The sequence below is a fragment of the Ambystoma mexicanum genome (assembly GCF_040938575.1).
Source record: "Ambystoma mexicanum isolate Mex_15411 chromosome 12 unlocalized genomic scaffold, UKY_AmexF1_1 Mex_chr12_unloc.1, whole genome shotgun sequence".
NCBI lineage: Eukaryota > Metazoa > Chordata > Amphibia > Caudata > Ambystomatidae > Ambystoma > Ambystoma mexicanum.
The window spans coordinates 11,876,396-11,900,244 of record NW_027182322.1 but is presented as its reverse complement, the minus strand read 5'-3'; the positions used below and the strand labels follow the sequence as shown (position 1 = coordinate 11,900,244).

Below are 23,849 nucleotides of genomic sequence, written 5' to 3'. Positions count from 1 at the left end.
ATAAACATTCCTCACATGCATAATGTTCCTTGTTTGAATTAGAAAGTAAAAAATGCGACTCTGGTGGGATTCGAACCCACAACCTTTGAATGACTTTGCCAATTCACTTAGAAGTCCAACGCGCTATCCATTGCACCACAGAGCCAGACGAAAATGAACTTGCGTACATTAAGGGATGATCGAAGTTTTGTCAATCCAGTGTTTACTTCACATCATATTATCAAGCCTTCTGGGATACAAGAAAGAATAATTGTTTTCTGAAACATAAAATGTCTGTAGAAGAATCACACTTCTGGGTGAAACCTTGAACTACACCTTTTTTCCTTTAGGGATAAATTCGGAGAATAGGGTATTACTGTATTTTCTTGCAAACTGAATACGTTTGGACAACAATTCCATACCTTAATAAAAAAGAACTGGATAAAAAGTGCAGCCATACAATTGATTAACAATACAAAAACACAAAGAGAATATACCATAAATAGCTTTGAAAGAAGATTTTACTTTATATGTCGCTAGAAACAAATGTCTGAGTGTAGGGTGTCGTGTTTTTGGTCTATCTCATTTACAGCTATTATAAAGACAATGTTTCTGAAGGAAGGATACATTAGGAAAGTGCAAAGTTTCTGGCAGTGATGTTGTATTGCTTATGAGCAATATGTTCCTGTTGCAATGGAAGGCTGACTGCTTTTGATTCAGTTGCATGCTGTATTAGATACATAGGTTCAACTTGGGTCAAATACTAAGATTAAAGCATCGGCCAAAAATAAACATTCCTCACATGCATAATGTTCCTTGTTTGAATTAGAAAGTAAAAAATGCGACTCTGGTGGGATTCGAACCCACAACCTTTGAATGACTTTGCCAATTCACTTAGAAGTCCAACGCACTATCCATTGCGCCACAGAGCCAGATGACAATCAACTTGCGTACATCAGGGGATGATCGAGGTTTTGTCAATCCAGTGTTTACTTCACATCATATTATCAAGCCTTCTGGGATACAAGAAAGAATAATTGTTTTCTGAAACATAAAATGTCTGCAGAAGAATCACACTTCTGGGTGAAACCTTGAACTACACCTTTGTTCCTTTAGGGATAAATTCGGAGAATAGTGTATTACTGTATTTTCTTGCAAACTGAATACGTTTGGACAACAATTACATACCTTAATAAAAAAGAACTGGATAAAAAGTGCAGCCATACAATTGGTTAACAATACAAAAACACAAAGAGAATATACCATAAATAGTTTTGAAAGAATATTTTACTTTATATGTCGCTAGAAACAAATGTCTGAGTGTAGGGTGTCGTGTTTTTGGTCTATCTCATTTACAGCTATTATAAAGACAATGTTTCTGAAGGAAGGATACCTTAGGAAAGTGCAAAGTTTCTGGCAGTGATGTTGTATTGCTTATGAGCAATATGTTCCTGTTGCCATGGAAGGCAGACTGCTTTTGATTCAGTTGCATGCTGTATTAGATACATAGGTTCAACTTGGGTGAAATACTAAGATTAAAGCATCAGCCAAAAATAAACATTCCTCACATGCATAATGTTCCTTATTTGAATAAGAAAGTAAAAAATGCGACTCTGGTTGGATTCGAACCCACAACCTTTGAATGACTTTGCCAATTCACTTAGAAGTCCAACACGCTATCCATTGCGCCACAGAGCCAGATGAAAATCCACTTGCATACAGTAAGGGATGATCTAAGTTTTGTCAATCCAGTGTTTACTTCACATCACATTATCAAGCCTTCTGGGATACATGAAAGAATGATTGTTTTCTGAAACATTAAATGTCTGTAGCAAGAATCACAGTTCGGGGTGAAACCTTGAACTGCACCTTTGTTCGCTTGGGGAGAAATTCAGAGAATAGGGTATTACAGTATTTTCTTGCCAAGTGAATTGGTTTGGACAACAATTTCATACCTTAATAAAAAAGAACTGGATAAAAAGTGCAGACATACAATTGGTTAACAATACAAAAACACAAAGATAGCTTTGAAAGAAGATTTTACTTTATATGTCGCTAGAAACAAATGTCTGAGTGTAGGGTGTCGTGTTTTTGGTCTATCTCATTTACAGCTATTATAAATACAATGTTTCTGAAGGAAGGATACATTAGGAAAGTGCAAAGTTTCTGGCAGTGATGTTGTATTGCTTATGAGCAATATGTTCCTGTTGCAATGGAAGGCAGACTGCTTTTGATTCAGTTGCATGCTGTATTAGATACATAGGTTCAACTTGGGTCAAATACTAAGATTAAAGCATCGGCCAAAAATAAACATTCCTCACATGCATAATGTTCCTTGTTTGAATTAGAAAGTAAAAAATGCGACTCTGGTGGGATTCGAACCCACAACCTTTGAATGACTTTGCCAATTCACTTAGAAGTCCAACGCGCTATCCATTGCACCACAGAGCCAGACGAAAATGAACTTGCGTACATTAAGGGATGATCGAAGTTTTGTCAATCCAGTGTTTACTTCACATCATATTATCAAGCCTTCTGGGATACAAGAAAGAATAATTGTTTTCTGAAACATAAAATGTCTGTAGAAGAATCACACTTCTGGGTGAAACCTTGAACTACACCTTTTTTCCTTTAGGGATAAATTCGGAGAATAGGGTATTACTGTATTTTCTTGCAAACTGAATACGTTTGGACAACAATTCCATACCTTAATAAAAAAGAACTGGATAAAAAGTGCAGCCATACAATTGATTAACAATACAAAAACACAAAGAGAATATACCATAAATAGCTTTGAAAGAAGATTTTACTTTATATGTCGCTAGAAACAAATGTCTGAGTGTAGGGTGTCGTGTTTTTGGTCTATCTCATTTACAGCTATTATAAAGACAATGTTTCTGAAGGAAGGATACATTAGGAAAGTGCAAAGTTTCTGGCAGTGATGTTGTATTGCTTATGAGCAATATGTTCCTGTTGCAATGGAAGGCTGACTGCTTTTGATTCAGTTGCATGCTGTATTAGATACATAGGTTCAACTTGGGTCAAATACTAAGATTAAAGCATCGGCCAAAAATAAACATTCCTCACATGCATAATGTTCCTTGTTTGAATTAGAAAGTAAAAAATGCGACTCTGGTGGGATTCGAACCCACAACCTTTGAATGACTTTGCCAATTCACTTAGAAGTCCAACGCACTATCCATTGCGCCACAGAGCCAGATGACAATCAACTTGCGTACATCAGGGGATGATCGAGGTTTTGTCAATCCAGTGTTTACTTCACATCATATTATCAAGCCTTCTGGGATACAAGAAAGAATAATTGTTTTCTGAAACATAAAATGTCTGCAGAAGAATCACACTTCTGGGTGAAACCTTGAACTACACCTTTGTTCCTTTAGGGATAAATTCGGAGAATAGTGTATTACTGTATTTTCTTGCAAACTGAATACGTTTGGACAACAATTACATACCTTAATAAAAAAGAACTGGATAAAAAGTGCAGCCATACAATTGGTTAACAATACAAAAACACAAAGAGAATATACCATAAATAGTTTTGAAAGAATATTTTACTTTATATGTCGCTAGAAACAAATGTCTGAGTGTAGGGTGTCGTGTTTTTGGTCTATCTCATTTACAGCTATTATAAAGACAATGTTTCTGAAGGAAGGATACCTTAGGAAAGTGCAAAGTTTCTGGCAGTGATGTTGTATTGCTTATGAGCAATATGTTCCTGTTGCCATGGAAGGCAGACTGCTTTTGATTCAGTTGCATGCTGTATTAGATACATAGGTTCAACTTGGGTGAAATACTAAGATTAAAGCATCAGCCAAAAATAAACATTCCTCACATGCATAATGTTCCTTATTTGAATAAGAAAGTAAAAAATGCGACTCTGGTTGGATTCGAACCCACAACCTTTGAATGACTTTGCCAATTCACTTAGAAGTCCAACACGCTATCCATTGCGCCACAGAGCCAGATGAAAATCCACTTGCATACAGTAAGGGATGATCTAAGTTTTGTCAATCCAGTGTTTACTTCACATCACATTATCAAGCCTTCTGGGATACATGAAAGAATGATTGTTTTCTGAAACATTAAATGTCTGTAGCAAGAATCACAGTTCGGGGTGAAACCTTGAACTGCACCTTTGTTCGCTTGGGGAGAAATTCAGAGAATAGGGTATTACAGTATTTTCTTGCCAAGTGAATTGGTTTGGACAACAATTTCATACCTTAATAAAAAAGAACTGGATAAAAAGTGCAGACATACAATTGGTTAACAATACAAAAACACAAAGATAGCTTTGAAAGAAGATTTTACTTTATATGTCGCTAGAAACAAATGTCTGAGTGTAGGGTGTCGTGTTTTTGGTCTATCTCATTTACAGCTATTATAAATACAATGTTTCTGAAGGAAGGATACATTAGGAAAGTGCAAAGTTTCTGGCAGTGATGTTGTATTGCTTATGAGCAATATGTTCCTGTTGCAATGGAAGGCAGACTGCTTTTGATTCAGTTGCATGCTGTATTAGATACATAGGTTCAACTTGGGTCAAATACTAAGATTAAAGCATCGGCCAAAAATAAACATTCCTCACATGCATAATGTTCCTTGTTTGAATTAGAAAGTAAAAAATGCAACTCTGGTGGGATTCGAACCCACAACCTTTGAATGACTTTGCCAATTCACTTAGAAGTCCAACGCGCTATCCATTGCACCACAGAGCCAGACGAAAATGAACTTGCGTACATTAAGGGATGATCGAAGTTTTGTCAATCCAGTGTTTACTTCACATCATATTATCAAGCCTTCTGGGATACAAGAAAGAATAATTGTTTTCTGAAACATAAAATGTCTGTAGAAGAATCACACTTCTGGGTGAAACCTTGAACTACACCTTTTTTCCTTTAGGGATAAATTCGGAGAATAGGGTATTACTGTATTTTCTTGCAAACTGAATACGTTTGGACAACAATTCCATACCTTAATAAAAAAGAACTGGATAAAAAGTGCAGCCATACAATTGATTAACAATACAAAAACACAAAGAGAATATACCATAAATAGCTTTGAAAGAAGATTTTACTTTATATGTCGCTAGAAACAAATGTCTGAGTGTAGGGTGTCGTGTTTTTGGTCTATCTCATTTACAGCTATTATAAAGACAATGTTTCTGAAGGAAGGATACATTAGGAAAGTGCAAAGTTTTTGGCAGTGATGTTGTATTCCTTATGAGCAATATGTTCCTGTTGCAATGGAAGGCAGACTGCTTTTGATTCAGTTGCATGCTGTATTAGATACATAGGTTCAACTTGGGTCAAATACTAAGATTAAAGCATCGGCCAAAAATAAACATTCCTCACATGCATAATGTTCCTTGTTTGAATTAGAAAGTAAAAAATGCGACTCTGGTGGGATTCGAACCCACAACCTTTGAATGACTTTGCCAATTCACTTAGAAGTCCAACGGGCTATCCATTGCGCCACAGAGCCAAATGACAATCAACTTGCGTACATCAGGGGATGATCGAGGTTTTGTCAATCCAGTGTTTACTTCACATCATATTATCAAGCCTTCTGGGATACAAGAAAGAATAATTGTTTTCTGAAACATAAAATGTCTGCAGAAGAATCACACTTCTGGGTGAAACCTTGAACTACACCTTTGTTCCTTTAGGGATAAATTCGGAGAATAGGGTATTACTGTATTTTCTTGCTAACTGAATACGTTTGGACAACAATTACATACCTTAATAAAAAAGAACTGGATAAAAAGTGCAGCCATGCAATTGGTTAACAATACAAAAACACAAAGAGAATATACCATAAATAGTTTTGAAAGAATATTTTACTTTATATGTCGCTAGAAACAAATGTCTGAGTGTAGGGTGTCGTGTTTTTGGTCTATCTCATTTACAGCTATTATAAAGACAATGTTTCTGAAGGAAGGATACATTAGGAAAGTGCAAAGTTTCTGGCAGTGATGTTGTATTGCTTATGAGCAATATGTTCCTGTTGCCATGGAAGGCAGACTGCTTTTGATTCAGTTGCATGCTGTATTAGATACATAGGTTCAACTTGGGTGAAATACTAAGATTAAAGCATCGGCCAAAAATAAACATTCCTCACATGCATAATGTTCCTTATTTGAATAAGAAAGTAAAAAATGCGACTCTGGTTGGATTCAAACCCACAACCTTTGAATGACTTTGCCAATTCACTTAGAAGTCCAACGCGCTATCCATTGCGCCACAGAGCCAGATGAAAATCCACTTGCATACAGTAAGGGATGATCTAAGTTTTGTCAATCCAGTGTTTACTTCACATCACATTATCAAGCCTTCTGGGATACATGAAAGAATGATTGTTTTCTGAAACATTAAATGTCTGTAGCAAGACTCACAGTTCGGGGTGAAACCTTGAACTGCACCTTTGTTCGCTTGGGGAGAAATTCAGAGAATAGGGTATTACAGTATTTTCTTGCCAAGTGAATTGGTTTGGACAACAATTTCATACCTTAATAAAAAAGAACTGGATAAAAAGTGCAGACATACAATTGGTTAACAATACAAAAACACAAAGATAGCTTTGAAAGAAGATTTTACTTTATATGTCGCTAGAAACAAATGTCTGAGTGTAGGGTGTCGTGTTTTTGGTCTATCTCATTTACAGCTATTATAAATACAATGTTTCTGAAGGAAGGATACATTAGGAAAGTGCAAAGTTTCTGGCAGTGATGTTGTATTGCTTATGAGCAATATGTTCCTGTTGCAATGGAAGGCAGACTGCTTTTGATTCAGTTGCATGCTGTATTAGATACATAGGTTCAACTTGGGTCAAATACTAAGATTAAAGCATCGGCCAAAAATAAACATTCCTCACATGCATAATGTTCCTTGTTTGAATTAGAAAGTAAAAAATGCGACTCTGGTGGGATTCGAACCCACAACCTATGAATGACTTTGCCAATTCACTTAGAAGTCCAACGCGCTATCCATTGCACCACAGAGCCAGACGAAAATGAACTTGCGTACATTAAGGGATGATCGAAGTTTTGTCAATCCAGTGTTTACTTCACATCATATTATCAAGGCTTCTGGGATACAAGAAAGAATAATTGTTTTCTGAAACATAAAATGTCTGTAGAAGAATCACACTTCTGGGTGAAACCTTGAACTACACCTTTGTTCCTTTAGGGATAAATTCAGAGAATAGGGTATTACTGTATTTTCTTGCAAACTGAATACGTTTGGACAACAATTCCATACCTTAATAAAAAAGAACTGGATAAAAAGTGCAGCCATATAATTGGTTAACAATACAAAAACACAAAGAGAATATACCATAAATAGCTTTGAAAGAAGATTTTACTTTATATGTCGCTAGAAACAAATGTCTGAGTGTAGGGTGTCGTGTTTTTGGTCTATCTCATTTACAGCTATTATAAAGACAATGTTTCTGAAGGAAGGATACATTAGGAAAGTGCAAAGTTTTTGGCAGTGATGTTGTATTCCTTATGAGCAATATGTTCCTGTTGCAATGGAAGGCAGACTGCTTTTGATTCAGTTGCATGCTGTATTAGATACATAGGTTCAACTTGGGTCAAATACTAAGATTAAAGCATCGGCCAAAAATAAACATTCCTCACATGCATAATGTTCCTTGTTTGAATTAGAAAGTAAAAAATGCGACTCTGGTGGGATTCGAACCCACAACCTTTGAATGACTTTGCCAATTCACTTAGAAGTCCAACGGGCTATCCATTGCGCCACAGAGCCAGATGACAATCAACTTGCGTACATCAGGGGATGATCGAGGTTTTGTCAATCCAGTGTTTACTTCACATCATATTATCAAGCCTTCTGGGATACATGAAAGAATGATTGTTTTCTGAAACATTAAATGTCTGTAGCAAGAATCACAGTTCGGGGTGAAACCTTGAACTGCACCTTTGTTCGCTTGGGGAGAAATTCAGAGAATAGGGTATTACAGTATTTTCTTGCCAAGTGAATTGGTTTGGACAACAATTTCATACCTTAATAAAAAAGAACTGGATAAAAAGTGCAGACATACAATTGGTTAACAATACAAAAACACAAAGATAGCTTTGAAAGAAGATTTTACTTTATATGTCGCTAGAAACAAATGTCTGAGTGTAGGGTGTCGTGTTTTTGGTCTATCTCATTTACAGCTATTATAAAGACAATGTTTCTGAAGGAAGGATACATTAGGAAAGTGCAAAGTTTCTGGCAGTGATGTTGTATTGCTTATGAGCAATATGTTCCTGTTCCAATGGAAGGCAGACTGCTTTTGATTCAGTTGCATGCTGTATTAGATACATAGGTTCAACTTGGGTCAAATACTAAGATTAAAGCATCGGCCAAAAATAAACATTCCTCACATGCATAATGTTCCTTGTTTGAATTAGAAAGTAAAAAATGCGACTCTGGTGGGATTCGAACCCACAACCTTTGAATGACTTTGCCAATTCACTTAGAAGTCCAACACGCTATCCATTGCGCCACAGAGCCAGATGAAAATCCACTTGCATACAGTAAGGGATGATCTAAGTTTTGTCAATCCAGTGTTTACTTCACATCACATTATCAAGCCTTCTGGGATACATGAAAGAATGATTGTTTTCTGAAACATTAAATGTCTGTAGCAAGAATCACAGTTCGGGGTGAAACCTTGAACTGCACCTTTGTTCGCTTGGGGAGAAATTCAGAGAATAGGGTATTACAGTATTTTCTTGCCAAGTGAATTGGTTTGGACAACAATTTCATACCTTAATAAAAAAGAACTGGATAAAAAGTGCAGACATACAATTGGTTAACAATACAAAAACACAAAGATAGCTTTGAAAGAAGATTTTACTTTATATGTCGCTAGAAACAAATGTCTGAGTGTAGGGTGTCGTGTTTTTGGTCTATCTCATTTACAGCTATTATAAATACAATGTTTCTGAAGGAAGGATACATTAGGAAAGTGCAAAGTTTCTGGCAGTGATGTTGTATTGCTTATGAGCAATATGTTCCTGTTGCAATGGAAGGCAGACTGCTTTTGATTCAGTTGCATGCTGTATTAGATACATAGGTTCAACTTGGGTCAAATACTAAGATTAAAGCATCGGCCAAAAATAAACATTCCTCACATGCATAATGTTCCTTGTTTGAATTAGAAAGTAAAAAATGCAACTCTGGTGGGATTCGAACCCACAACCTTTGAATGACTTTGCCAATTCACTTAGAAGTCCAACGCGCTATCCATTGCACCACAGAGCCAGACGAAAATGAACTTGCGTACATTAAGGGATGATCGAAGTTTTGTCAATCCAGTGTTTACTTCACATCATATTATCAAGCCTTCTGGGATACAAGAAAGAATAATTGTTTTCTGAAACATAAAATGTCTGTAGAAGAATCACACTTCTGGGTGAAACCTTGAACTACACCTTTTTTCCTTTAGGGATAAATTCGGAGAATAGGGTATTACTGTATTTTCTTGCAAACTGAATACGTTTGGACAACAATTCCATACCTTAATAAAAAAGAACTGGATAAAAAGTGCAGCCATACAATTGATTAACAATACAAAAACACAAAGAGAATATACCATAAATAGCTTTGAAAGAAGATTTTACTTTATATGTCGCTAGAAACAAATGTCTGAGTGTAGGGTGTCGTGTTTTTGGTCTATCTCATTTACAGCTATTATAAAGACAATGTTTCTGAAGGAAGGATACATTAGGAAAGTGCAAAGTTTTTGGCAGTGATGTTGTATTCCTTATGAGCAATATGTTCCTGTTGCAATGGAAGGCAGACTGCTTTTGATTCAGTTGCATGCTGTATTAGATACATAGGTTCAACTTGGGTCAAATACTAAGATTAAAGCATCGGCCAAAAATAAACATTCCTCACATGCATAATGTTCCTTGTTTGAATTAGAAAGTAAAAAATGCGACTCTGGTGGGATTCGAACCCACAACCTTTGAATGACTTTGCCAATTCACTTAGAAGTCCAACGGGCTATCCATTGCGCCACAGAGCCAAATGACAATCAACTTGCGTACATCAGGGGATGATCGAGGTTTTGTCAATCCAGTGTTTACTTCACATCATATTATCAAGCCTTCTGGGATACAAGAAAGAATAATTGTTTTCTGAAACATAAAATGTCTGCAGAAGAATCACACTTCTGGGTGAAACCTTGAACTACACCTTTGTTCCTTTAGGGATAAATTCGGAGAATAGGGTATTACTGTATTTTCTTGCTAACTGAATACGTTTGGACAACAATTACATACCTTAATAAAAAAGAACTGGATAAAAAGTGCAGCCATGCAATTGGTTAACAATACAAAAACACAAAGAGAATATACCATAAATAGTTTTGAAAGAATATTTTACTTTATATGTCGCTAGAAACAAATGTCTGAGTGTAGGGTGTCGTGTTTTTGGTCTATCTCATTTACAGCTATTATAAAGACAATGTTTCTGAAGGAAGGATACATTAGGAAAGTGCAAAGTTTCTGGCAGTGATGTTGTATTGCTTATGAGCAATATGTTCCTGTTGCCATGGAAGGCAGACTGCTTTTGATTCAGTTGCATGCTGTATTAGATACATAGGTTCAACTTGGGTGAAATACTAAGATTAAAGCATCGGCCAAAAATAAACATTCCTCACATGCATAATGTTCCTTATTTGAATAAGAAAGTAAAAAATGCGACTCTGGTTGGATTCAAACCCACAACCTTTGAATGACTTTGCCAATTCACTTAGAAGTCCAACGCGCTATCCATTGCGCCACAGAGCCAGATGAAAATCCACTTGCATACAGTAAGGGATGATCTAAGTTTTGTCAATCCAGTGTTTACTTCACATCACATTATCAAGCCTTCTGGGATACATGAAAGAATGATTGTTTTCTGAAACATTAAATGTCTGTAGCAAGACTCACAGTTCGGGGTGAAACCTTGAACTGCACCTTTGTTCGCTTGGGGAGAAATTCAGAGAATAGGGTATTACAGTATTTTCTTGCCAAGTGAATTGGTTTGGACAACAATTTCATACCTTAATAAAAAAGAACTGGATAAAAAGTGCAGACATACAATTGGTTAACAATACAAAAACACAAAGATAGCTTTGAAAGAAGATTTTACTTTATATGTCGCTAGAAACAAATGTCTGAGTGTAGGGTGTCGTGTTTTTGGTCTATCTCATTTACAGCTATTATAAATACAATGTTTCTGAAGGAAGGATACATTAGGAAAGTGCAAAGTTTCTGGCAGTGATGTTGTATTGCTTATGAGCAATATGTTCCTGTTGCAATGGAAGGCAGACTGCTTTTGATTCAGTTGCATGCTGTATTAGATACATAGGTTCAACTTGGGTCAAATACTAAGATTAAAGCATCGGCCAAAAATAAACATTCCTCACATGCATAATGTTCCTTGTTTGAATTAGAAAGTAAAAAATGCGACTCTGGTGGGATTCGAACCCACAACCTATGAATGACTTTGCCAATTCACTTAGAAGTCCAACGCGCTATCCATTGCACCACAGAGCCAGACGAAAATGAACTTGCGTACATTAAGGGATGATCGAAGTTTTGTCAATCCAGTGTTTACTTCACATCATATTATCAAGGCTTCTGGGATACAAGAAAGAATAATTGTTTTCTGAAACATAAAATGTCTGTAGAAGAATCACACTTCTGGGTGAAACCTTGAACTACACCTTTGTTCCTTTAGGGATAAATTCAGAGAATAGGGTATTACTGTATTTTCTTGCAAACTGAATACGTTTGGACAACAATTCCATACCTTAATAAAAAAGAACTGGATAAAAAGTGCAGCCATATAATTGGTTAACAATACAAAAACACAAAGAGAATATACCATAAATAGCTTTGAAAGAAGATTTTACTTTATATGTCGCTAGAAACAAATGTCTGAGTGTAGGGTGTCGTGTTTTTGGTCTATCTCATTTACAGCTATTATAAAGACAATGTTTCTGAAGGAAGGATACATTAGGAAAGTGCAAAGTTTTTGGCAGTGATGTTGTATTCCTTATGAGCAATATGTTCCTGTTGCAATGGAAGGCAGACTGCTTTTGATTCAGTTGCATGCTGTATTAGATACATAGGTTCAACTTGGGTCAAATACTAAGATTAAAGCATCGGCCAAAAATAAACATTCCTCACATGCATAATGTTCCTTGTTTGAATTAGAAAGTAAAAAATGCGACTCTGGTGGGATTCGAACCCACAACCTTTGAATGACTTTGCCAATTCACTTAGAAGTCCAACGGGCTATCCATTGCGCCACAGAGCCAGATGACAATCAACTTGCGTACATCAGGGGATGATCGAGGTTTTGTCAATCCAGTGTTTACTTCACATCATATTATCAAGCCTTCTGGGATACATGAAAGAATGATTGTTTTCTGAAACATTAAATGTCTGTAGCAAGAATCACAGTTCGGGGTGAAACCTTGAACTGCACCTTTGTTCGCTTGGGGAGAAATTCAGAGAATAGGGTATTACAGTATTTTCTTGCCAAGTGAATTGGTTTGGACAACAATTTCATACCTTAATAAAAAAGAACTGGATAAAAAGTGCAGACATACAATTGGTTAACAATACAAAAACACAAAGATAGCTTTGAAAGAAGATTTTACTTTATATGTCGCTAGAAACAAATGTCTGAGTGTAGGGTGTCGTGTTTTTGGTCTATCTCATTTACAGCTATTATAAAGACAATGTTTCTGAAGGAAGGATACATTAGGAAAGTGCAAAGTTTCTGGCAGTGATGTTGTATTGCTTATGAGCAATATGTTCCTGTTCCAATGGAAGGCAGACTGCTTTTGATTCAGTTGCATGCTGTATTAGATACATAGGTTCAACTTGGGTCAAATACTAAGATTAAAGCATCGGCCAAAAATAAACATTCCTCACATGCATAATGTTCCTTGTTTGAATTAGAAAGTAAAAAATGCGACTCTGGTGGGATTCGAACCCACAACCTTTGAATGACTTTGCCAATTCACTTAGAAGTCCAACGCGCTATCCATTGCGCAACAGAGCCAGATGAAAATCCACTTGCATACAGTAAGGGATGATCGAAGTTTTGTCAATCCAGTGTTTACTTCACATCACATTATCAAGCCTTCTGGGATACATGAAAGAATGATTGTTTTCTGAAACATTAAATGTCTGTAGCAAGAATCACAGTTCGGGGTGAAACCTTGAACTGCACCTTTGTTCGCTTGGGGAGAAATTCAGAGAATAGGGTATTACAGTATTTTCTTGCCAAGTGAATTGGTTTGGACAACAATTTCATACCTTAATAAAAAAGAACTGGATAAAAAGTGCAGACATACAATTGGTTAACAATACAAAAACACAAAGATAGCTTTGAAAGAAGATTTTACTTTATATGTCGCTAGAAACAAATGTCTGAGTGTAGGGTGTCGTGTTTTTGGTCTATCTCATTTACAGCTATTATAAAGACAATGTTTCTGAAGGAAGGATACATTAGGAAAGTGCAAAGTTTCTGGAAGTGATGTTGTATTGCTTATGAGCAATATGTTCCTGTTCCAATGGAAGGCAGACTGCTTTTGATTCAGTTGCATGCTGTATTAGATACATAGGTTCAACTTGGGTCAAATACTAAGATTAAAGCATCGGCCAAAAATAAACATTCCTCACATGCATAATGTTCCTTGTTTGAATTAGAAAGTAAAAAATGTGACTCTGGTGGGATTCGAACCCACAACCTTTGAATGACTTTGCCAATTCACTTAGAAGTCCAACGGGCTATCCATTGCGCCACAGAGCCAAATGACAATCAACTTGCGTACATCAGGGGATGATCGAGGTTTTGTCAATCCAGTGTTTACTTCACATCATATTATCAAGCCTTCTGGGATACAAGAAAGAATAATTGTTTTCTGAAACATAAAATGTCTGCAGAAGAATCACACTTCTGGGTGAAACCTTGAACTACACCTTTGTTCCTTTAGGGATAAATTCGGAGAATAGGGTATTACTGTATTTTCTTGCTAACTGAATACGTTTGGACAACAATTACATACCTTAATAAAAAAGAACTGGATAAAAAGTGCAGCCATGCAATTGGTTAACAATACAAAAACACAAAGAGAATATACCATAAATAGTTTTGAAAGAATATTTTACTTTATATGTCGCTAGAAACAAATGTCTGAGTGTAGGGTGTCGTGTTTTTGGTCTATCTCATTTACAGCTATTATAAAGACAATGTTTCTGAAGGAAGGATACATTAGGAAAGTGCAAAGTTTCTGGCAGTGATGTTGTATTGCTTATGAGCAATATGTTCCTGTTGCCATGGAAGGCAGACTGCTTTTGATTCAGTTGCATGCTGTATTAGATACATAGGTTCAACTTGGGTGAAATACTAAGATTAAAGCATCAGCCAAAAATAAACATTCCTCACATGCATAATGTTCCTTATTTGAATAAGAAAGTAAAAAATGCGACTCTGGTTGGATTCGAACCCACAACCTTTGAATGACTTTGCCAATTCACTTAGAAGTCCAACACGCTATCCATTGCGCCACAGAGCCAGATGAAAATCCACTTGCATACAGTAAGGGATGATCTAAGTTTTGTCAATCCAGTGTTTACTTCACATCACATTATCAAGCCTTCTGGGATACATGAAAGAATGATTGTTTTCTGAAACATTAAATGTCTGTAGCAAGAATCACAGTTCGGGGTGAAACCTTGAACTGCACCTTTGTTCGCTTGGGGAGAAATTCAGAGAATAGGGTATTACAGTATTTTCTTGCCAAGTGAATTGGTTTGGACAACAATTTCATACCTTAATAAAAAAGAACTGGATAAAAAGTGCAGACATACAATTGGTTAACAATACAAAAACACAAAGATAGCTTTGAAAGAAGATTTTACTTTATATGTCGCTAGAAACAAATGTCTGAGTGTAGGGTGTCGTGTTTTTGGTCTATCTCATTTACAGCTATTATAAATACAATGTTTCTGAAGGAAGGATACATTAGGAAAGTGCAAAGTTTCTGGCAGTGATGTTGTATTGCTTATGAGCAATATGTTCCTGTTGCAATGGAAGGCAGACTGCTTTTGATTCAGTTGCATGCTGTATTAGAAACATAGGTTCAACTTGGGTCAAATACTAAGATTAAAGCATCGGCCAAAAATAAACATTCCTCACATGCATAATGTTCCTTGTTTGAATTAGAAAGTAAAAAATGCGACTCTGGTGGGATTCGAACCCACAACCTTTGAATGACTTTGCCAATTCACTTAGAAGTCCAACGCGCTATCCATTGCACCACAGAGCCAGACGAAAATGAACTTGCGTACATTAAGGGATGATCGAAGTTTTGTCAATCCAGTGTTTACTTCACATCATATTATCAAGCCTTCTGGGATACAAGAAAGAATAATTGTTTTCTGAAACATAAAATGTCTGTAGAAGAATCACACTTCTGGGTGAAACCTTGAACTACACCTTTTTTCCTTTAGGGATAAATTCGGAGAATAGGGTATTACTGTATTTTCTTGCAAACTGAATACGTTTGGACAACAATTCCATACCTTAATAAAAAAGAACTGGATAAAAAGTGCAGCCATACAATTGATTAACAATACAAAAACACAAAGAGAATATACCATAAATAGCTTTGAAAGAAGATTTTACTTTATATGTCGCTAGAAACAAATGTCTGAGTGTAGGGTGTCGTGTTTTTGGTCTATCTCATTTACAGCTATTATAAAGACAATGTTTCTGAAGGAAGGATACATTAGGAAAGTGCAAAGTTTTTGGCAGTGATGTTGTATTCCTTATGAGCAATATGTTCCTGTTGCAATGGAAGGCAGACTGCTTTTGATTCAGTTGCATGCTGTATTAGATACATAGGTTCAACTTGGGTCAAATACTAAGATTAAAGCATCGGCCAAAAATAAACATTCCTCACATGCATAATGTTCCTTGTTTGAATTAGAAAGTAAAAAATGCGACTCTGGTGGGATTCGAACCCACAACCTTTGAATGACTTTGCCAATTCACTTAGAAGTCCAACGGGCTATCCATTGCGCCACAGAGCCAAATGACAATCAACTTGCGTACATCAGGGGATGATCGAGGTTTTGTCAATCCAGTGTTTACTTCACATCATATTATCAAGCCTTCTGGGATACAAGAAAGAATAATTGTTTTCTGAAACATAAAATGTCTGCAGAAGAATCACACTTCTGGGTGAAACCTTGAACTACACCTTTGTTCCTTTAGGGATAAATTCGGAGAATAGGGTATTACTGTATTTTCTTGCTAACTGAATACGTTTGGACAACAATTACATACCTTAATAAAAAAGAACTGGATAAAAAGTGCAGCCATGCAATTGGTTAACAATACAAAAACACAAAGAGAATATACCATAAATAGTTTTGAAAGAATATTTTACTTTATATGTCGCTAGAAACAAATGTCTGAGTGTAGGGTGTCGTGTTTTTGGTCTATCTCATTTACAGCTATTATAAAGACAATGTTTCTGAAGGAAGGATACATTAGGAAAGTGCAAAGTTTCTGGCAGTGATGTTGTATTGCTTATGAGCAATATGTTCCTGTTGCCATGGAAGGCAGACTGCTTTTGATTCAGTTGCATGCTGTATTAGATACATAGGTTCAACTTGGGTGAAATACTAAGATTAAAGCATCGGCCAAAAATAAACATTCCTCACATGCATAATGTTCCTTATTTGAATAAGAAAGTAAAAAATGCGACTCTGGTTGGATTCAAACCCACAACCTTTGAATGACTTTGCCAATTCACTTAGAAGTCCAACGCGCTATCCATTGCGCCACAGAGCCAGATGAAAATCCACTTGCATACAGTAAGGGATGATCTAAGTTTTGTCAATCCAGTGTTTACTTCACATCACATTATCAAGCCTTCTGGGATACATGAAAGAATGATTGTTTTCTGAAACATTAAATGTCTGTAGCAAGAATCACAGTTCGGGGTGAAACCTTGAACTGCACCTTTGTTCGCTTGGGGAGAAATTCAGAGAATAGGGTATTACAGTATTTTCTTGCCAAGTGAATTGGTTTGGACAACAATTTCATACCTTAATAAAAAAGAACTGGATAAAAAGTGCAGACATACAATTGGTTAACAATACAAAAACACAAAGATAGCTTTGAAAGAAGATTTTACTTTATATGTCGCTAGAAACAAATGTCTGAGTGTAGGGTGTCGTGTTTTTGGTCTATCTCATTTACAGCTATTATAAATACAATGTTTCTGAAGGAAGGATACATTAGGAAAGTGCAAAGTTTCTGGCAGTGATGTTGTATTGCTTATGAGCAATATGTTCCTGTTGCAATGGAAGGCAGACTGCTTTTGATTCAGTTGCATGCTGTATTAGATACATAGGTTCAACTTGGGTCAAATACTAAGATTAAAGCATCGGCCAAAAATAAACATTCCTCACATGCATAATGTTCCTTGTTTGAATTAGAAAGTAAAAAATGCGACTCTGGTGGGATTCGAACCCACAACCTATGAATGACTTTGCCAATTCACTTAGAAGTCCAACGCGCTATCCATTGCACCACAGAGCCAGACGAAAATGAACTTGCGTACATTAAGGGATGATCGAAGTTTTGTCAATCCAGTGTTTACTTCACATCATATTATCAAGGCTTCTGGGATACAAGAAAGAATAATTGTTTTCTGAAACATAAAATGTCTGTAGAAGAATCACACTTCTGGGTGAAACCTTGAACTACACCTTTGTTCCTTTAGGGATAAATTCAGAGAATGGGGTATTACTGTATTTTCTTGCAAACTGAATACGTTTGGACAACAATTCCATACCTTAATAAAAAAGAACTGGATAAAAAGTGCAGCCATATAATTGGTTAACAATACAAAAACACAAAGAGAATATACCATAAATAGCTTTGAAAGAAGATTTTACTTTATATGTCGCTAGAAACAAATGTCTGAGTGTAGGGTGTCGTGTTTTTGGTCTATCTCATTTACAGCTATTATAAAGACAATGTTTCTGAAGGAAGGATACATTAGGAAAGTGCAAAGTTTTTGGCAGTGATGTTGTATTCCTTATGAGCAATATGTTCCTGTTGCAATGGAAGGCAGACTGCTTTTGATTCAGTTGCATGCTGTATTAGATACATAGGTTCAACTTGGGTCAAATACTAAGATTAAAGCATCGGCCAAAAATAAACATTCCTCACATGCATAATGTTCCTTGTTTGAATTAGAAAGTAAAAAATGCGACTCTGGTGGGATTCGAACCCACAACCTTTGAATGACTTTGCCAATTCACTTAGAAGTCCAACGGGCTATCCATTGCGCCACAGAGCCAGATGACAATCAACTTGCGTACATCAGGGGATGATCGAGGTTTTGTCAATCCAGTGTTTACTTCACATCATATTATCAAGCCTTCTGGGATACATGAAAGAATGATTGTTTTCTGAAACATTAAATGTCTGTAGCAAGAATCACAGTTCGGGGTGAAACCTTGAACTGCACCTTTGTTCGCTTGGGGAGAAATTCAGAGAATAGGGTATTACAGTATTTTCTTGCCAAGTGAATTGGTTTGGACAACAATTTCATACCTTAATAAAAAAGAACTGGATAAAAAGTGCAGACATACAATTGGTTAACAATAAAAAAACACAAAGATAGCTTTGAAAGAAGATTTTACTTTATATGTCGCTAGAAACAAATGTCTGAGTGTAGGGTGTCGTGTTTTTGGTCTATCTCATTTACAGCTATTATAAAGACAATGTTTCTGAAGGAAGGATACATTAGGAAAGTGCAAAGTTTCTGGCAGTGATGTTGTATTGCTTATGAGCAATATGTTCCTGTTCCAATGGAAGGCAGACTGCTTTTGATTCAGTTGCATGCTGTATTAGATACATAGGTTCAACTTGGGTCAAATACTAAGATTAAAGCATCGGCCAAAAATAAACATTCCTCACATGCATAATGTTCCTTGTTTGAATTAGAAAGTAAAAAATGCGACTCTGGTGGGATTCGAACCCACAACCTTTGAATGACTTTGCCAATTCACTTAGAAGTCCAACGCGCTATCCATTGCGCAACAGAGCCAGATGAAAATCCACTTGCATACAGTAAGGGATGATCGAAGTTTTGTCAATCCAGTGTTTACTTCACATCACATTATCAAGCCTTCTGGGATACATGAAAGAATGATTGTTTTCTGAAACATTAAATGTCTGTAGCAAGAATCACAGTTCGGGGTGAAACCTTGAACTGCACCTTTGTTCGCTTGGGGAGAAATTCAGAGAATAGGGTATTACAGTATTTTCTTGCCAAGTGAATTGGTTTGGACAACAATTTCATACCTTAATAAAAAAGAACTGGATAAAAAGTGCAGACATACAATTGGTTAACAATACAAAAACACAAAGATAGCTTTGAAAGAAGATTTTACTTTATATGTCGCTAGAAACAAATGTCTGAGTGTAGGGTGTCGTGTTTTTGGTCTATCTCATTTACAGCTATTATAAAGACAATGTTTCTGAAGGAAGGATACATTAGGAAAGTGCAAAGTTTCTGGCAGTGATGTTGTATTGCTTATGAGCAATATGTTCCTGTTCCAATGGAAGGCAGACTGCTTTTGATTCAGTTGCATGCTGTATTAGATACATAGGTTCAACTTGGGTCAAATACTAAGATTAAAGCATCGGCCAAAAATAAACATTCCTCACATGCATAATGTTCCTTGTTTGAATTAGAAAGTAAAAAATGTGACTCTGGTGGGATTCGAACCCACAACCTTTGAATGACTTTGCCAATTCACTTAGAAGTCCAACGGGCTATCCATTGCGCCACAGAGCCAAATGACAATCAACTTGCGTACATCAGGGGATGATCGAGGTTTTGTCAATCCAGTGTTTACTTCACATCATATTATCAAGCCTTCTGGGATACAAGAAAGAATAATTGTTTTCTGAAACATAAAATGTCTGCAGAAGAATCACACTTCTGGGTGAAACCTTGAACTACACCTTTGTTCCTTTAGGGATAAATTCGGAGAATAGGGTATTACTGTATTTTCTTGCTAACTGAATACGTTTGGACAACAATTACATACCTTAATAAAAAAGAACTGGATAAAAAGTGCAGCCATGCAATTGGTTAACAATACAAAAACACAAAGAGAATATACCATAAATAGTTTTGAAAGAATATTTTACTTTATATGTCGCTAGAAACAAATGTCTGAGTGTAGGGTGTCGTGTTTTTGGTCTATCTCATTTACAGCTATTATAAAGACAATGTCTCTGAAGGAAGGATACATTAGGAAAGTGCAAAGTTTCTGGCAGTGATGTTGTATTGCTTATGAGCAATATGTTCCTGTTGCCATGGAAGGCAGACTGCTTTTGATTCAGTTGCATGCTGTATTAGATACATAGGTTCAACTTGGGTGAAATACTAAGATTAAAGCATCGGCCAAAAATAAACATTCCTCACATGCATAATGTTCCTTATTTGAATAAGAAAGTAAAAAATGCGACTCTGGTTGGATTCAAACCCACAACCTTTGAATGACTTTGCCAATTCACTTAGAAGTCCAACGCGCTATCCATTGCGCCACAGAGCCAGATGAAAATCCACTTGCATACAGTAAGGGATGATCTAAGTTTTGTCAATCCAGTGTTTACTTCACATCACATTATCAAGCCTTCTGGGATACATGAAAGAATGATTGTTTTCTGAAACATTAAATGTCTGTAGCAAGAATCACAGTTCGGGGTGAAACCTTGAACTGCACCTTTGTTCGCTTGGGGAGAAATTCAGAGAATAGGGTATTACAGTATTTTCTTGCCAAGTGAATTGGTTTGGACAACAATTTCATACCTTAATAAAAAAGAACTGGATAAAAAGTGCAGACATACAATTGGTTAACAATACAAAAACACAAAGATAGCTTTGAAAGAAGATTTTACTTTATATGTCGCTAGAAACAAATGTCTGAGTGTAGGGTGTCGTGTTTTTGGTCTATCTCATTTACAGCTATTATAAATACAATGTTTCTGAAGGAAGGATACATTAGGAAAGTGCAAAGTTTCTGGCAGTGATGTTGTATTGCTTATGAGCAATATGTTCCTGTTGCAATGGAAGGCAGACTGCTTTTGATTCAGTTGCATGCTGTATTAGATACATAGGTTCAACTTGGGTCAAATACTAAGATTAAAGCATCGGCCAAAAATAAACATTCCTCACATGCATAATGTTCCTTGTTTGAATTAGAAAGTAAAAAATGCGACTCTGGTGGGATTCGAACCCACAACCTATGAATGACTTTGCCAATTCACTTAGAAGTCCAACGCGCTATCCATTGCACCACAGAGCCAGACGAAAATGAACTTGCGTACATTAAGGGATGATCGAAGTTTTGTCAATCCAGTGTTTACTTCACATCATATTATCAAGGCTTCTGGGATACAAGAAAGAATAATTGTTTTCTGAAACATAAAATGTCTGTAGAAGAATCACACTTCTGGGTGAAACCTTGAACTACACCTTTGTTCCTTTAGGGATAAATTCAGAGAATAGGGTATTACTGTATTTTCTTGCAAACTGAATACGTTTGGACAACAATTCCATACCTTAATAAAAAAGAACTGGATAAAAAGTGCAGCCATATAATTGGTTAACAATACAAAAACACAAAGAGAATATACCATAAATAGCTTTGAAAGAAGATTTTACTTTATATGTCGCTAGAAACAAATGTCTGAGTGTAGGGTGTCGTGTTTTTGGTCTATCTCATTTACAGCTATTATAAAGACAATGTTTCTGAAGGAAGGATACATTAGGAAAGTGCAAAGTTTTTGGCAGTGATGTTGTATTCCTTATGAGCAATATGTTCCTGTTGCAATGGAAGGCAGACTGCTTTTGATTCAGTTGCATGCTGTATTAGATACATAGGTTCAACTTGGGTCAAATACTAAGATTAAAGCATCGGCCAAAAATAAACATTCCTCACATGCATAATGTTCCTTGTTTGAATTAGAAAGTAAAAAATGAGACTCTGGTGGGATTCGAACCCACAACCTTTGAATGACTTTGCCAATTCACTTAGAAGTCCAACGCGCTATCCATTGCGCCACAGAGCCAGATGACAATCAACTTGCGTACATCAGGGGATGATCGAGGTTTTGTCAATCCAGTGTTTACTTCACATCATATTATCAAGCCTTCTGGGATACAAGAAAGAATAATTGTTTTCTGAAACATAAAATGTCTGTAGAAGAATCACACTTCTGGGTGAAACCTTGAACTACACCTTTGTTCCTTTAGGGATAAATTCGGAGAATAGGGTATTACTGTATTTTCTTGCAAACTGAATACGTTTGGACAACAATTCCATACCTTAATAAAAAAGAACTGGATAAAAAGTGCAGCCATATAATTGGTTAACAATACAAAAACACAAAGAGAATATACCATAAATAGCTTTGAAAGAAGATTTTACTTTATATGTCGCTAGAAACAAATGTCTGAGTGTAGGGTGTCGTGTTTTTGGTCTATCTCATTTACAGCTATTATAAAGACAATGTTTCTGAAGGAAGGATACATTAGGAAAGTGCAAAGTTTTTGGCAGTGATGTTGTATTCCTTATGAGCAATATGTTCCTGTTGCAATGGAAGGCAGACTGCTTTTGATTCAGTTGCATGCTGTATTAGATACATAGGTTCAACTTGGGTCAAATACTAAGATTAAAGCATCGGCCAAAAATAAACATTCCTCACATGCATAATGTTCCTTGTTTGAATTAGAAAGTAAAAAATGCGACTCTGGTGGGATTCGAACCCACAACCTTTGAATGACTTTGCCAATTCACTTAGAAGTCCAACGCGCTATCCATTGCGCCACAGAGCCAGATGACAATCAACTTGCGTACATCAGGGGATGATCGAGGTTTTGTCAATCCAGTGTTTACTTCACATCATATTATCAAGCCTTCTGGGATACAAGAAAGAATAATTGTTTTCTGAAACATAAAATGTCTGTAGAAGAATCACACTTCTGGGTGAAACCTTGAACTACACCTTTGTTCCTTTAGGGATAAATTCGGAGAATAGGGTATTACTGTATTTTCTTGCAAACTGAATACGTTTGGACAACAATTCCATACCTTAATAAAAAAGAACTGGATAAAAAGTGCAGCCATACAATTGGTTAACAATACAAAAACACAAAGAGAATATACCATAAATAGCTTTGAAAGAAGATTTTACTTTATATGTCGCTAGAAACAAATGTCTGAGTGTAGGGTGTCGTGTTTTTGGTCTATCTCATTTACAGCTATTATAAAGACAATGTTTCTGAAGGAAGGATACATTAGGAAAGTGCAAAGTTTCTGGCAGTGATGTTGTATTGCTTATGAGCAATATGTTCCTGTTGCAATGGAAGGCTGACTGCTTTTGATTCAGTTGCATGCTGTATTAGATACATAGGTTCAACTTGGGTCAAATACTAAGATTAAAGCATCGGCCAAAAATAAACATTCCTCACATGCATAATGTTCCTTGTTTGAATTAGAAAGTAAAAAATGCGACTCTGGTGGGATTCGAACCCACAACCTTTGAATGACTTTGCCAATTCACTTAGAAGTCCAACGCACTATCCATTGCGCCACAGAGCCAGATGACAATCAACTTGCGTACATCAGGGGATGATCGAGGTTTTGTCAATCCAGTGTTTACTTCACATCATATTATCAAGCCTTCTGGGATACAAGAAAGAATAATTGTTTTCTGAAACATAAAATG

The 23,849-nt window shown here is 36.2% G+C and overlaps 9 non-coding genes across 9 annotated transcripts; all 9 read right to left on the bottom strand.

Moving 5' to 3' along the window:
- Window positions 1-55: 55 nt before the first annotated feature.
- On the bottom strand, window positions 56-145 carry TRNAR-UCU (transfer RNA arginine (anticodon UCU)). Its single transcript is given in 2 exon segments — window positions 56-91; window positions 109-145. It is a non-coding gene; the product is annotated as a tRNA-Arg (tRNA).
- Window positions 146-821: 676 nt separating this feature from the next.
- On the bottom strand, window positions 822-911 carry TRNAR-UCU (transfer RNA arginine (anticodon UCU)). The gene is given in 2 exon segments: window positions 822-857; window positions 875-911. It is a non-coding gene; the product is annotated as a tRNA-Arg (tRNA).
- A 1,429-nt stretch (window positions 912-2,340) lies between these two features.
- On the bottom strand, window positions 2,341-2,430 carry TRNAR-UCU (transfer RNA arginine (anticodon UCU)). The gene is given in 2 exon segments: window positions 2,341-2,376; window positions 2,394-2,430. It is a non-coding gene; the product is annotated as a tRNA-Arg (tRNA).
- Window positions 2,431-3,106: 676 nt separating this feature from the next.
- TRNAR-UCU (transfer RNA arginine (anticodon UCU)) lies at window positions 3,107-3,196 on the bottom strand. Its single transcript is given in 2 exon segments — window positions 3,107-3,142; window positions 3,160-3,196. It is a non-coding gene; the product is annotated as a tRNA-Arg (tRNA).
- A 5,233-nt stretch (window positions 3,197-8,429) lies between these two features.
- Window positions 8,430-8,519, bottom strand: TRNAR-UCU (transfer RNA arginine (anticodon UCU)). Its single transcript is given in 2 exon segments — window positions 8,430-8,465; window positions 8,483-8,519. It is a non-coding gene; the product is annotated as a tRNA-Arg (tRNA).
- A 6,739-nt stretch (window positions 8,520-15,258) lies between these two features.
- TRNAR-UCU (transfer RNA arginine (anticodon UCU)) lies at window positions 15,259-15,348 on the bottom strand. The gene is given in 2 exon segments: window positions 15,259-15,294; window positions 15,312-15,348. It is a non-coding gene; the product is annotated as a tRNA-Arg (tRNA).
- Window positions 15,349-22,100: 6,752 nt separating this feature from the next.
- TRNAR-UCU (transfer RNA arginine (anticodon UCU)) lies at window positions 22,101-22,190 on the bottom strand. The gene is given in 2 exon segments: window positions 22,101-22,136; window positions 22,154-22,190. It is a non-coding gene; the product is annotated as a tRNA-Arg (tRNA).
- Window positions 22,191-22,866: 676 nt separating this feature from the next.
- Window positions 22,867-22,956, bottom strand: TRNAR-UCU (transfer RNA arginine (anticodon UCU)). Its single transcript is given in 2 exon segments — window positions 22,867-22,902; window positions 22,920-22,956. It is a non-coding gene; the product is annotated as a tRNA-Arg (tRNA).
- Window positions 22,957-23,632: 676 nt separating this feature from the next.
- Window positions 23,633-23,722, bottom strand: TRNAR-UCU (transfer RNA arginine (anticodon UCU)). Its single transcript is given in 2 exon segments — window positions 23,633-23,668; window positions 23,686-23,722. It is a non-coding gene; the product is annotated as a tRNA-Arg (tRNA).
- Between the last annotated feature and the right edge of the window lie 127 nt (window positions 23,723-23,849).